The following is a 16,892-nucleotide window of genomic DNA, read 5'->3' on the forward strand; positions in this document are numbered from 1 at the left end:
TTGGTATAAGGGTGTTCTGAAGGGGGAAAAAAAGTGGGAAGGGAGTAACAGTTTCAGAAAAGTTTAAATAGAGGTTTGTGAAATTCTTCAAGGGGACAATATGAGTCCAAGAGCTAAACACATACTCTTTTTTATGCCAATTTTTTACTCTAAATTTTATTGTAATAATCCTGTGCATCAATGGATATTTTGGGGAATCTGGAAAATGTTTTTCATATTTGAAAAACACATCTTACTAGACATCCCTTATATCTCAAAATAGTACATCTTCATAGATTCCTGGTAAATTGAAGTAGTTTTCATTTCATTTACTCAATCAGTAATAATAAAATACTTATATGTGTCATACTGACCTTTTTTCCTAAAGCATTGCAAGACAGATAAATGAGAACATTGAGATTCAAAAAGTCTAGGCAGCTTGCCCAAAGTCACAAATAGTAGTAAAACTGAGATTCAGTTCCATTTGAACAAAAAACTCTGACCTTTTCAATATGCCACTGCTTTGTTAAAAACACCCCACATAGACCAATTCCAGTATAAACTGTAGAGACATAAAGTACCACCTTTGAAATTAGCATCAGGGAGACAGGAAATCAGCACCAATTTATATTCTGTTTATAGAAGACACTTATCAGAATAATTTCTCAATGACTGAAACCAGTTCGTAAATACCCTTGAGTATTTCTGAAGAAGTCCTTCATTTGTTTTAAACCATGCACGTTGTAGAACTGGAAGTTTACTCCCCTTAGCTAAAGTTTAGAAGGCCTGATGGTTTTGAGTGACTTTTGGTGAGAAAGCCAGTTCCTGTGGACTAAACAAATCAGTATGCATATAAACAGGCTCTCAGTATGAAGGTTTGGTACTTGAAAATACAAAGTTGGACATTCAGCAAAACTTTTCCAGTTCTACAATGTACTTTCCTAATTTGCAAGACAAAACACCTTTCTCCCCATTCCTAAAGCCAAGGCAGAGTTATCCTTGCTGTCAGAAAATAGGTAGCTATTTTCTCCTTTTGAATAAATGAAAGATTCTATTGGTTATGTCAGCTGTACACTCCAGCTGATTAAATTTTAAAATGGTTTGAACCATATATGTACAATAGGATATAGTTGCCAAAGTATTCATTTTATTTGTGATGATGCTTTATTTAGTTTTATTAAATTAGTTACATAAGAATTCACTCCTATTCCTCAGAAAGTTTAAGTCCATCATATCTGCTAGTATAAAGGGGATATACTAACTAGTATGGGGGTAAAACCTATTTGCAGTCATTCTCTCTTTGGTGATGTACATAAAAAATAACTAAGTACTATGTCTTTTATTTGAAGTCAATATTTCTTTCATTAACAATTCTCTAAATGTGTGTACTTAAGTAAAACATAATTCATCACAGCTAGTTATTTGCCCTACATCTTAAAAACCTTCTAATAATAAGAAAGATGCTTCCCCGAACACAGTTTTTCTGTCTCCTTGTCACTATCAGGTGAATGCAAACATGATGTATTTGGGGAAAATGCCTACATTTTGTTCTGAAGAATTTTTCATTAGAGGTATTAGCCTAACTTCATGCCAAATTTGCATCCTTTATCTGTAAGCATTTCCAGTAAAGAAAAATGCAAATACAAGCATTTAATCATTGTAGTAAAAGTTTCAAATTGAACCAAAATAATGGGTGCATGGATGAAGCAGACATCTATGCGGAAAAAGAAGTGAAAGAGCATGTCTTAAATAATTAGCTTGAATAAGAAGAGTAATGGGTCAATTTTCTGATACTAGTGGAAATATTTACCCTCTGTAGACATGGAAGCAGGGAACTTAATCCAAAGTAGGAGAAGTGAAGGGGGAGAAGAGACTTCCTTTGGCTGTCAGAGAGACGTCCCTTGTTTTTTGATACTGGGGACTAGAAGTGTGCTGGAGGACAGGACCAAATCTAAACAGTATGCAAATGGCAGTTACTACAGCAATATTCTTAAGTACTTTCCAGTTTTCTGTCTTCATGGGAAAACTCTGGTTCATATCTAACTTTATGAAGTACTTTTTTTCTTTTCTTAGTAATATTTCTATAGCGCCTTCAAAAGAGTACTTTTTTTTTCCCTGGTGAATCAAAATACTAGAGCAACTTAATAGGGGTAGACAACTAAATAATTAAAAGGGGAATGACTAATAGTGAGAACTACATACTAAATTACAGTTTTCATAGCATTTGACATCTGTAAGTTCATATTTTTATCTTCACAACTTCAGTCTCAATTAAATCAGGAAGTATTATTGGCCCCATTTTAAAAGACAATGGGACAAAGAATAAAAGAGGGGAAAAAAGAAAGGTAATTAAAACCTGCTTAACATATGCTGAGAACCAGGAACTGTGCCAAGTATTTTAGATAAATATTTCATTTAATGCTCAGTGAATCTGTTGAAGTTGGCATAATTTTCACCACGTTAGAGAGTAAACTGAGGCTCTACAAATAAGCTATACAAGTTCACAAAGTTAATCATGAATATACCTTTTTTTTTTCAACCTGAAAGCAAGAGTATTTAAGTTCTCATTATTTACTCTTGAAGGATATCATTTCTGGAATGATCATTAGAAAATACAAATCCAAGACTATCCATTTCATAAGGATATACAGAGACATACGTCTTAAGCATGGCTAAGTGATGACACATGTAAGCCAACCCACAGCCTTTGAGTATCAAAACTGATTCAACAATAGGTTTAGTGTCAATCGAATAACAGAAAAATATAGGAAGATCCAGACAAAAGGAGTATTATATTGTCCTTAAAATTTTTTGGCATTGTTATTTAGAATACTATAAGCCATTTTTACTGAAACTTCTAATCTGAGATTTTGAGAAGCTATACCTCAGCTGGGCCTTCAACCATTCCACGGGGAGATCACACATATCTCTTTAACATCTCAAGCCAACAAAACAGTTTCATTTTTTTGCAGCTCAACTATATGGTTGCAATCTCTGAGTTTTTAAGAAAAAAACTGAATTTACTGTTTTCTTCCCCAATGACTTTCTCTTGTACCTGAAGAAAAGGTACATTGAACCTATGAATGTCTATGACAGTGGCCATAGTATTCAATTGTTTGATAAATACGAACAGTCTGTATGGGTGATTGAAACCAAATGACCTAGAATCCAAGCTTCAAGGTTAGACTGCTTCAGTTTGAATCCCTGTTTCAATAACTTCTGGTTAATTACCTTGTACAGGTTTACTGATCTCTCTATGCCTGTGTTTGATCCTCATTAAAGTGGGGCTATTAATTCTACCAGCATTGTCAGGTTGTTGTGAGGCTTATTAGAAGTAATACTACTATATAAAAAGTTTAAGATAGTGTTTGGCCCACCTACAATAAACATCAACAAATATTCACTATTGTTATTTTAATATTATTATTAAATATTTTTAAAATAAAACTTACAGGTATTCTGGAACACACAGAATCTTGGAAGTCCATGCAGCTGTATTCTAAGCTAATTCAAAATTTGACCCTCACCAACCTACCCACCAAGCTTTACCTAAAGATCTCCAACATGTTCCTCGTCAACCCCCAAATTGGTCAAATATATTTTCAGTGTAAAGTTCTAAGAGGCTTTTTCTCATATAGAGCTCTAAATGCCTTCCTATAATTTGAACACGTATGTCCAGGTTCTACCTCCTGACAATACATAGAATGAGTCTAATCCCACTTACAAAAGAAAGCCTTCCAAATAGTTAAAGACAGATAGGAAGTTTTTGCGACTTCATTACTTCAGACTGAGCATTTTTCATTTCATATGTTTTCCTACCAATTGACAAGTGTATTCTTACTTCCTCAACTGCTCTTTATAGTTGCAAGATTTTGTATCATTATATTAGCAGAGAGACTAAAGTAAAGAGTGTGGCTTTCAACCTTAGCTGTGCATTAGAATATTTGCAGGACTTTAACAATACCAGTGCAAACGTTCCATATCCAAAAATTCTGACCTAATTGTTATTGGACACAGCCAGGTTAGAAAAAATATTCGTGTAGAAGAAAAAGCATAGAATTCATAGTAAGAAACATCTCATGCCTATGTGCAATTTTGAGCAATTATTTAACCTTTTTGAGTCTCATATTTCTTTGTTCATTTAGTCAGAAAATATTATCAAATGCTTACTCTGAGTCAGGCATTGTACTTAGCAGAGAGAATACACAGAATTGAGACATACTTGTTGCTTTCTAGTGGTAAAATATTAATAACCAATGTCACAAATGAAAGTGTGTTATATATATATATTTAGAAGAAAATGGTTCTCTGAGATTCAACAAAAAACAACAGAAACAAATCTGGTTTAGCCTGTATTTATAGAGGAGTAAGAGTTTGTCTGAAGTACAGAAATAAAAAGACATTTTGGCCAGGGAAAGGGAAGCTTCAGTGATTGAGTCACCCAGGCCCCAGGCTTATAAGAATTAGAGGACCCTTTCTTGAAGTGAAACAAAAACAAAAACAAAAACAGACGTCCAATAACTTTCAAAACGTTCAAAAAGCAGCCCCAATTTCCTTGACTTCTTTGTGGCAAATAACCAACTTTTTATTTCCTTAAAATTTTCAAATTTTTAGTGGTGGACGGACTGCCCAGAAACTAGATTTGACTAAGAAAACTAAAAGTGCTCAGGGTGAAGAGCCGTGAAGCTGGCAGCTGGCAGCTTTGCTCCTCTTCTGAAAGAAACTTCCTAGCAAACCCCAGAGTAGGAAACAGGCCGGTCCAGGAGCAGAGCAGCAGCTCTCTGCTGAAACAGCACCTTGTTGGCTGGCCTCCGACCTTCAGCGGAAAATGAGATGGAGACAATTTCAGTTCTAGAACAAGATGTCCTCCATGCTAAACAAAATTCTTCCTGGTATCCAGAAAAACTGAATGTTAATTATTAGCTGTTTTGGGTTCACTCTGGGAGAATACAATTTTTAAAGCTATAAAGGTTCCAAACAAGTGTCTCACAAATTTCAAATTGTATAGACATCTTGTTAAAAGCCAATTCTGAATGAACAGTTCTGAGGAAGGGGGAGATTCTGTATGTCTAACAAATTGTCAGGCGAAACCAACATAGCTCATCAGTGGAGCACACTTTGAGTAGAAAGGATGTAGCCGTTGAATAGTCTGCCTCCTTTTGCCCATCACAGAGGGTTTGCTTGATAGAACTGTCGTGTCAGCTACGGGAATCAACTAATTTCTGCCTGGGTTTAACCTGAATGCCTTTCCTGGAAACCTGTGAAGTATTAATTTATGAATGTCTTCCCTAAAGCAGAAATGAGTGAATATTCACCCTTTCCACCTCAGTCATTTCTTTTATAGGCTCAGCAATAATACAGTATCCACTTTAAGATGGCCACTCTTTCTGCCTACTATCTTGCTGCATATCCTGACCGTTGACTGAATATGCTTCCCTTGCCACTGATCGCCAGTTGTTCAATGTACTCTAAAACTGCATTGATTTATGTGTCTAAACGATCAAATTACTTAGCCAAAAATCAATATTGCATTTTTAATATTGCACAGAAAGACAGTTTACTCCTCAACTCTGGAGAAAACACTAGAGGAACTATATTTCTGTACCTGAAATTTGTGCCATATTGCAGCATAGCTGCATATTAATCTCATATAATATCTGTTATTCCTTAGTAGTATGGAGTCCCCAATCCTTACTGCAGAATTAATCCTTCTGCAGGTGGAAGCCCTTAATTTTAATCTGCAAGTCTAAACTAAGAAGGCAAACAGGCTTGGTAAATACATATAGATGTGATCACAGAATATTACGACTGGGATTGGTTTAAGAAGTATCTAACTGGACTCCATATCTTGTAGTTCAGGTATGAAGGAAATAGAAGGTATAAGAATTCCTATGACTAGGCCAACTTGATAGTGACAGAGCTGGTGTTACCATCAGTCCTAGATTTATAGTTCCAGTGACTAAAAAATCCAGAAGCCAAGGTTGACAGTTCTGTGAAAAGTTACTGGAGTCTTGTTTTCTCACCTGCAATTTGAACATTAATTTTTCTAAGACCCAGTAAGTTGAATATGTTCTGAATCCAGAAAAACAATATTAAAAATATACATATAGCTTTTTGTGCTTACTAATTTTTGCTTTTGGACATATACCATACAATATGAAAAATAATTTCATTGAGTAACAGAAGGCTAACATGAGTTAGCAGGATGAAGGAACCACTGTCTTCATGGCACTGGATTCATTTTCCATTTCATAGTTTAATGGTTTAATTAAAAAGAAGACTTAATTTTAATATTATTGTAAATGATAGCAGATATCACCAGAGATAATGAGTAGCAAATTTATGACAAAGAATAAAATGTCACCTGAAGTATTTAAAAACAGATTAACAAAATCGGAAGCTCTGTTTGTATATGCTTTGAGGATTTAAAACAAAAGTTGTGTAAAAAATTGTGAGATGTATGACAGCTGTAACAACCATAATGACACAATACTACAGATTTATTTTATCTTCACAGTGCCCTGTGATTAGGTCTACAATCATATCAATTTGTGTGTGTGTGTGTGTGTGTGTGTGTGTGTGTAAAGGCAGAGTTTAGGGGAGCATCTCTTTTTGTTAAGTTACAAATTCTATTATACTAATAAAAAACATTGAAGAATGTCCCAAGATACTAATAACACATTTCACCCCACACAAAGCATTTAGGTAACTTATAAGGGGACACAAGGAATCTACTTTCTCCTTGACTTTTTGGATAAATAAGAAATGTTCACAGTGGTTTTCACCGAAATGTAGAGCTTAAGAAAGTGAGTATTACCCCGTGTAAATCCCCAGACATGAAAACTGCCCAAATGAGAAAAATAGACATTTATTTTTCTCCCTTGGATTGCCTCTTCAGTCTACACTGGGGAAGAATTGGTCTTCTTGGAGTCATAAAAACAATGTGGTGTCTAGTTACCATCCCAGAAGGGAGTCAGGGACTGTTAACCAAGGAGCATGCCTGGAACATTTTTTAACATCCCCAAATCTGTAATTTCCTATGTATCTGTCTGTTTCCCTGTAAAAGAAATGGCCTGAGTGTTTGGTTCCCATACGCACTAAGGGAGGGACTGGAGAGATGCTCTCTCTCTGTGCAGTTAGGAATGGAGAATAACCCAGAAAAAAGTATGTTAGGGGTGAGAACTGTAAAATGAAGAGGAAAAGCAGGGGGAATGTTAGAGCTTGTGGGAAAGTTTGGGACACTGACTCTGGCTCCACAGTGATATATCCCATATTTTAACCCAAAATGAGCAACTGAGATAAATACATAAGCATTTCAGGAAGAAGAGGCTTTGAATTATCAATATGCACTACTTACCTATCCAGACTCAGTAGAGAATTTCCACCCTCTCCTCTACATTGTACCAAAAAAGCATATTTAAAAATAAACTATATCCTGTCTAATCCCTTTGGAGCAAATCGTTTAAACTTGATCGGTTGGAGAATAATGATAAAAGTGTTTTGCCAGGAGAGGGGTAAAGGAACCCCTACCACTTTTGGATTTTGACAGCGTCATTTGTTAGATAAAAGCTCCAGTTTGAAAAGAAACCCAGTAGTCTGTCTTTGCACATTTACAAAGTGGAGACAATTTACAAAACCATACAACTGCAGAGATGAAAGTGATGTCAGTGCCCAAAAGGCTTTGCTGTTATTGTTGCTTTATTGTTGTTCCTGTGTTGTTATGACACTAAGAATTACTATCAGCAAGGGAGGTGACCTAATCAGGAGGAGAGACCTTGGCTTGCTAGAATGGGGGTGCGACCAGCTGTTAAAGCATGGGTCGTGGAGAGACACATACTATTTATATGGAGGCTGCTTGCTGTTTGATAATTGTCCCTTTCTTTCCAGGTTAGTCACCATTCTGCTCTCATTCCCCAGCTAGCTCCCCTTTTCAAAACACACTCAATCAGAGGATGTTATTTATCAAAACACTTGAAGAATCTGGATGAAGGCTGTAGGGTGTGTTTTGCATACTGATTTCAAAACAGATTGCCATTTTAATCAGCAAAGGATCTTCAGTAAGTATAATCCCCACGGGATTCCAAGTGAAGAGATAATCATACTCCACGGATTGCATTTTCTTCCCAGGGCCTTCCAGTTTGACAGTTAGACTGCTATCTAGAGCTGTGTGAGTGTGTATGTGTTTGTACCTGTAGGTCAACTCATAGTCTTTTAAACTTTTATTATTACCTATGAAATAGTTGGCAGAGTAGTTATAAAATAATAGAATTTTCATGAGGAGTTAAGTTAAAAGGATGACAAAATTACCTGAAACACATTGCACAGCAAAAACCATTTATGGGCTGCTCTTCTAAAATACCAGAGACTGGGTGGCTTATAAACAAGCTCGCTTGTTTCTTACAGTTCTGGAGGCCAGGAATTCTAAGACCAAGGTGCCAGGAGATTTGGTGTCCAGTGAAAGCCACTTAGGGGCAAGGTGTGAAATCTATTAAGCTTTCCCCCATTTGGGAGAAGTAGGGTCCAGAGGAGCTGTGCCAGTAAGCAGCAAGAGAAAGGCTACACAGGGTGTTTCCTGTAACCCCTAAGCCCTTCCATGCCCACCCCCCTGTCACAGGCTGAGGTCCACAGGTATCTAAGGAGTATTCTGGACAAGTTGTCAGGAGCAGAGAAATATGAGAGATGATAAACTGTTCTCTTTCCTTGAGCAGACACAGAAAAGGAAGAGATGGAAGAAACCATTTTCTCATCTACCCTGACTGTTTGGAGACAATGGGTTGGATAAACAGCGCCACATGGTTTAAGCAGGATTCCTTCTTGGTATTTGTTTCCTCTGTATCTACTGAGAATCACCCTGTTTCATTGTCATCATTGCAGCACATATTTTGCTTAAATGTTTACTTAGTTGTTTATTATAATTTCTTGGATTGGCTTTCAAGTCTGTACTGCTCAACAGGAACCCTGGCTTTCACGTAAACGTGATTCTGTATGAATTCTTCACGCTATGTATAATATCAATTAAGTGTTCAGGAAAATTAAAACATTTTTTGAGATTTGCATAAGAAGGGAATGCATGTGCTTGCATACCAATGCTCTTTTTTTTTTCTTTTTGGAAACACTTTCTAAATAGCAAAAATGTGTTTTGCTGATTTTTTTCTAGAAATCAGAATTAATTCCTTACAACCATTGGCATGATCTTTCATTTAAAACATTATTAAAGATTTTTAATGCTAAAAATGATTTCATTTTTTGCTAATTAATAAATGGAGTTGAATCAAATAGCTACATATCATATTTAAAGTTTATGACTATTCAAGCAAATGAAGTATTAGCAATATTTTAATTGTATGCATAATTTATACCACCAAAAAAGCTTAAAATGTTTCTAGATATCACTTGAATGCTTCCAAACTTTTTTTTTCCTGCTAAAATGACTATTGTCTGGCTGAATCTGTTCTTATAAAATGTGGGACTGTATTATCTAAATAGAGCACATGCACTAGAATTAGGGGTAAGCCTGAAAGTGTTACTATCAGTACCTGAAATTTCTAACAGTCATTGAAAGGGGCTTGCCATTTACAAGAAGATTCTTCCCTAAGACATTTTGGTTATGTTTTCCTAATGACCAGAGACTTTTCAAAATTCATGACATAGAGCAGGGCCAAAATGTTTCTATTTGTGTACCCAATCTGAGAGGTTGATATTAACAGCCAAAAACAGTTCCCTGAAAGATTCCACATGTCTGGGTCACAATGCTGTGAGGTTTTGCCATAACCGTTGTAATAGGGAATGAAGACATCAATGATACATTATTTGTTATATTTTTGAAAAAAGTATCCATAGACTCAATAAGGAATTTCCTTTTTTTTAATTAAGGTGGTAATCTTCTTCACAACCTGGAGGGACAGGCCTACCTATTAGAATCTAGTGAGTGGAAGACGAAAAGTCTGAATATGCCAATGCCCAGAAAAGTTAGTAGATGATACAAGCGGTTGGCAGATACAACCCTAGAGAGTGAAAGTGAATAATGCGGGCTATCGTAACTACAATAATTCCCTCAGGGTTTCCCGTAGCTCTGTTTTAGGAATTCATCACGAGATATATAATTTTGTTTTGGAAAGTGAGTGCTCCTAAAAGCCAATCTAAGTATTCTAGTCTGCAGAAGCAGGCATATTTTCTAATTGCATTGCTTTAGGGATTATGATTTTCATTAGTGAGGGTCTGCCTGCCAAAGACTGACCACCTCAGAAGTGTCAACATGACAGTGTTTTTCAACTAGAAGATTGGTCCATGACTACTTCTGTGATTGTCGCATTAGACAATATATTAAATCTTAGTCTTGCTGCTTCCTCCCTTTATCTTCTAACTGTAGAAGATTATTTTTCAGGCCAAAAGATTACCTCATCGGGTAATCAATGTAATCATACACAAAAAACCAGGGTTGAATGTTTCCAATTGACCAAATTCAGTTAATAGGCCATCAGTGAATTATATAAATTCAGATTGGTCAGAATACTGTCAATGTGTTAGAATACCACATTTAGACAAGATTCATAAACTGTGATATTTTAAAACAAATCTTTCTGTAAAAAATACTTGTCACCATTCTATGCGATATAGGAATCCTAAATGCAGTATTTGTCTTGAACACATTATGTCTCTCATGAATGCTTGATTATGCATGTGTTTATCTGAACTTTTGTTCTTTTGTTTGGTACTGAATCTTGGTATTCACAGAGTATCAATTTACACCCTTGGAGATTTGTAATGATTCTGTTAAGGACCCTCCTTTGTCTAGCCTAACCCTCTGGAGGCATTTAAGAGGCAAAATTCCGTGACTAGAAGCTGCTATGCTTTAATCTGTACCAACACATGGTACCAAAGATCATGAAAGCAATGTTTTCATCCAATTAAACTTGGTAGGAGCTAATGAAAACTGCCCAGAGAATTTCCCTTTGTAAATTAAAGATACACAACAAGAATTGTCACTCAACTTGCTTTCAGTTGGCTTGGAGTGGCACTAATAATCTTGGTTAGCAATAGCTACGAGGAGTTTGCATCTGTGAAGAGCAAACCACAGAGGACAGAGATTAGCCAGAATTTGACTAAGCCACTACCAAACTTTCAGTGTTTATTCCAATCATCTTGAAACTCATTAGGTCTACAAAATTGAGTTGCAAATCCCTGGAGCACATGCTTTATTAAGAGATGGTTGGAATTTCCCTTTTCCAGTTGGGCAGAAGCCCTGTGAGGACTTCATTTCTTTCCCCAGGAGAATGTTGGCCATTTGTCAATAGCCCAAGCCAGGACCAGGAAGTGCATCTGAGTGTGAAAGAATGTATTATTAAAAATATTATTTTTGGACTCACGGTCTTGGACATTTTCTAAAATTTGAATATAGCTACCTATTAACTTTGCCATCTCTCATTGAGAAGAACTCTTTAAGTAAAATACTGAATCACCTGACGGACACTGTGTTTTGTATACAGGGCCAAAGTTTTCCCGGTATCTGTCATTTTCCAGTTCAGCACAATGAACATATCTTTCAGCATTGGTACATTCACTGGGGTACAACTACACCCTGAGGTGTGTAGTGTTTTGCTTCACGTATCTCATCTTCCATAGGGCAAAGACTGGCAAAGAGGTCCAGGAAATACTAGCTCCTCATATCTTGGCTTCTGTAGGGTTAAGACAGAGAGGTCAAAAAATACTAGACTGGGAGGACAAAGCCCCTGAAGCAGCCAGACTTAGAGCAATGGAGTTCGAGCCTGAGGCAGTCAGATGCCAGGATTTCAAAGGTCATGTAAAGATCAGCCAAAAACAAATTCCAGTAGAAGCCAATTGAGGTGTCAGCAGATTTCTTGAGGAGAGAATTGGGAATGCTTTGTCCTAGTACTTATCTCTCAAAGTTGTTCACAATAAAAGAGAAAAAATGCTAGTTGTACAATACAGCACTTGTACAAGAATAAATATAAAAGCATTTTTAAAAATCTTCATTTCATTACAGTGAGAAAAAAAGATAAGACACAGAAAAATTTTCTCCAAAAGAAAAAGAAATAAAAAATTTATCTTAAAAAAAATTAGAATCAAATAGTTGTATATTGTACCATCTACACAGTACCTATGAGCATATGTTTCAGCTGATGATATTTATCTATACAAATTCAGGTTTTTGTTAGTTTTTTTTGTTTTTGTTTTGGTAACTAGGCAGGTTATGATTTGTGTAAATCAATATTCATTTGAAAGAAAAATCTACTTTAATTAAAAGAAGGTATACAGCCTTATGGAATCTGCTGTAAATGTTTTAATCTACATTCCCAAAGCCTCCATATTCTAGAGAAATGAATGTCTAACTATAAAAGCTATATCAGGGGGCCAAGCAGTCACATTCTCAAAGCATAGGCAGAAAAGAAACTAAAACAATAACAACACAAACTAAGCAATGATGTTGACTAGAATGAGAATGGAATGGAGGAAACCCAATTAGTACATGCTTTTATACAAATGACATAAACTTTCTAGATCTACAGTTTTGTCATCTCCAGGTAAATTCCCCGTAGGTCTAAATTGGTTTTATTTATTTCTCAATAAATAGTTAGAGAGGAACTAGAAAAAAGTCTACTTGTTTGCCGCTAATATTATTTTCCTAAAATTCCCTATTTCAAACATTGGTCACTGGTCTAATGCCATTTCACTGAATAATGCAGACCTAATCATAATCTGTGTTGCAATGGCTATTAGCAAAACTGGTTATTTCCTAGACCTGATTAAGCTTACCCCTGAATGAAATGTGTTACATACCTTATAGGCTGGAATCTTTAAATTTCCTTTTACGTTCAGTGACCTCAGAATTTATTTGGTACAACACTGTCACAATATTGCAGATTATTTTTTTTGTATTAGTGAAGACCAAGAGCATCTTAATTATACAATTACATATCTGACAAGTACAAATAATAAATAATGCAGAAAATGAAACCATTTAACAAAGTCATAGAGATGTGTGCCTCAGGACAAGAAAACAAAAGCCATTAATTAATGTTTCATATAAAGCAAATTATAATTTGCAGAAGGTATACAGAAAGCTCTCCTTCTTTATTTCCTGACAGTGGAACGGAACAGAAAGAGTTCTGCTAGTCTGGAGCACTGTTACTACCCAGCATGACATGGGGCTGGTTACATCAGTTCTAGTCAATAGTTCCTTCATCTCAGTCATGGGAGCTGTGAATCTAATTCATATTTTGGGGCTGTCCTACATGGAAAGAGGTAAATGCCAGAGGCTCTGGTGAAACTTTGGGAAAATATTTTAAGAAATATATTTGGTCTCTAAAAGAAGCCCATGATCACCATGATATTTTGGGTAATATTTTGCATTTACTATACATGCACTTTTAAAAATAGAACTGGTTGATTGTTTTCATTTACTTTTCAAAATAGTCAATGCTTTCAAAATATGAAGAGCCACTATCCTACATATTATGAAAAGGGGGCGTATAGAAAGTAATGAAATTTTCATTTCAGCATTGCACTGTGATAGACATTTTATGTATATTATTTCTACTAATCATAAAAATAATTATATAAAATAGGTATTTATTTTCACTCTACAGATGATAAAATCAAAGCCCCTAAGTCAGTTGAGTCACCAGCCCAATGTTATATTGATAGAAAGTTGTAGATGTAGAGACTAGGTTCAGGTCAGAAACTAAATTCCGTCTTTCTAGTAGCATTATGAACTTAAAAGCCAAACAGCAATTCCCCAGACATTCTACAATAAACCTTGATTAAAGGCTTCTAACCAAACCTTAAATTTTCAGCAACAATTGAACAACAAGTTAGGAGCTGGCCTTTATTGTTTCAACACAACTAATTCTAGAATCCTAATTACTAGAATAAAGTCAGACGGAGGAGAGGGAAAACTTAGCCATTCTTAAGAGTAACTTACTTAAATTCAGTAAATACTTAGGAACAAGCATTTCTCTCCTGATTCATATTCATTCATTTTCTGTCTCAAATTTTCACAAAGTTCTGTAAGGGAACATGGAAGATGTTCAAAATGGAGTTTGTTTGAACGGAAAGAACAGTTACACAAACAGTAGGAATTTCAATATGGAAAATAGTTAAATGAACTGGATGGAAACACACAACAGGGATAGATTTAAAAACATAGCACAGAGTAAATTATGTAAAATAAAAGTAGCATGTATGTAAATAAAAATATACAGATCCCCAAACGTCATTACATATTTACAATAAAATACACCAGTTGAAGGACATATATCCTCACACCTCAATCACTGCCTGTAAGGACATAGAAAAGACTCAAGAATGTGGTTACATGGAAATAAATAAAACATGAAAGGGACTTCACACAGACTAATGTTGGGATGCTATGAACTGAGGAGCTTGATTCATCTGTCTTCACTGAATGTTAAATTGTATGCTAAATAAAATACTGCCTTTGTTCCCTATATTCCAATTATATTCCAGTTTTATATTATGAGCCTGGCAGTTCTGATTTTCAAGTAGTATTTCCCTATTAACTCATGGTGACTTATTTTTTAAGATTTTAGTGAGTTTTGAATGTGACCCGTATTCTTTGGAAGTTTCTCTGCGGAAAGCTTTTGAGATGCGGGTTTAAAGTGAATTCTTCTATAGTAGGCTTGTGATTCCTGCCAAATTCTTGAAAGCACTGCCAATATGGGACCAGCCTTTAAAACATCTTACCCACATTTGTGCAGCATTCTGGTTAGAATTCTCAGAGCAAGCCTTGACCAACACGACTGTGTTTCTTTAAAGTCTCTCTTCATAGATTTCTTGGGGTGTGTGTGTGTATGTGCGTGTGCATGCGTGTGTCTGTGTGTGCGTGTGTGTGCGTGTGTGTTGCACACGCACCTGTACTTCTCCTTCCTGGAAGTATTGTTTCTTGGGAGTTCTGGGTCCTGGCTTCATCCATAATTATGGTATTTTTCTAATAGGTTATTCTGATATAATTCCATGCTCTGTTATGTCCCTGCTTTTTAGACATAACTCTAAATATATATTTCCAGTCCTAACCCACTAAAGTTATCACCACATGCTTTTAGGTCAAACTCCAGCTACAATGCTTACTTATTTTTGTTCTTTGCACTGAAAGTTTCCTTTGTATTTAACAAATCAGCCGTATGTTAAAATTCGTTTCACGTTTATTTTTACATGTATCTAGAATTTTAGGTTTTTCTCTCAAATAGGTAAAAATGAATGCAACCACAGTGAATATTCTTTCAAAAATAACAGCTTATCTACCAACCGTTTCATTAATGGGATTTTTAAAAGAAGGGACATCTTTTTCAGGTTGAATTGACGTGGAAAAGTGTCTTTTTCTAGATGGATTCAATATTTATAACGGACTTGACCAAGGGATTTTAAAATAACCAATACTAAAGTCTGTATTTATGGGCTATATGAATAGTTTACCTCTGACATAGGAAATTTATGCTTAATGCAAGCATTTACATGGCATCAACACTTTAGAATATGATCTCAAATAACCAACTACCTATTTCTGATGAATTCAAACTAAAAATAATTTATTTTAGTCCTGGAAATTGATCATGAAATTTTGTTTTATCCTTCAGATATATTGGGAGGTGTAAAAATACTTTTTGCAAACTTTTTCTAAAAGATTAGTGCATTCAATTTTTTCTTCCATTATTACTGCTACACTTCATTCATATATAAAACAGTTGTAAAATTTGTTATAAACCAAGTATCAGGCAAAAATATTGTGATATGCTCTCCTTGCATCTTCATATTGGAATCTGATCACATTCTATATTACATTGTCATTAACTAATGACTAATAGTAGAGGCTACCACGTATTCAGAGTCCAAAATATGCCAGACATTGTGCTAGACCCTTTATAGACATTTAATTATCACAGCATTTCTCATAATGAAAACATCCTAGTTTTATATATGAGAAAAATTATCAGTAAATGAAATAAATTTACCCTGCCATGCAATACTCTAAATTACAAAAATCCAAGGTAAAAATAATTTGCTGAAATAATTGATACTTAACTATAGTAAATATATTAAGAGATAAATATTTGTTTATAGTTATCAGTTTGTCCCTTCCATAATTGATATTTTAAGTGTTTCTATATTTCCTATCCCATCTCTATTTTTTTTAGGCTACAAATGATCATTTTCTTCCATTGTCAAAAATGTGATGTCATGGCTCCAGGTATGAGGTTTATACTAAGATTACTTGAGATTAAACCCTGGCAACATCATTTACAGCTATGTGCAGTAAGTTATATCAACTTTCTGAGCTTCAAGTTCATATGTGAAATGGACAGAAATGATAATTCATGGTAATAATTTATGAAATAATTATATTCATTGTAGTGATAAAGCACTTAGGACAATAAATGACATACAGTAAGTACTCAATAAATGTTCATATACTGATGTTATAAAACAGTCTGCCTCCAGCAGTCAGTTATTTCTATGCTATTACTTTTAATGCTGTCGGAAATGAAAATCCATGCTTTATTTGTTAGACTGGGTATAAATGTATGTAGTTTGCAAGATATATCTGTGGCTCAGAAGATATTTTACTTATTCCTGTGTTTCTTTTCTTTTTTTTTTAATAACTGGAAATGACAGATTTGTTAGCTCAGTCTGTAAACTAATTGTGTATGGTGCTTTTTGTCTTTTAAAAAATACTGTTGTTTTTTTTTTAACTAAAGGATTTACAAAATCAAAAGGAAGTATGATTTGCCATCCATTCCTTTCACTGCATAACTTTATGCCCTTAGGAGCTATAAAAAAGTAGAAATTTCCTACCAAGGCTATGAAAAGAGAGGAAGACAATTCTAAAGTTGGGACTATTCCGTCAGCACACACTGATGCTTCAAGGCAATGGTTCA

Source organism: Manis javanica, chromosome 2 (assembly GCF_040802235.1).
Source record: "Manis javanica isolate MJ-LG chromosome 2, MJ_LKY, whole genome shotgun sequence".
NCBI lineage: Eukaryota > Metazoa > Chordata > Mammalia > Pholidota > Manidae > Manis > Manis javanica.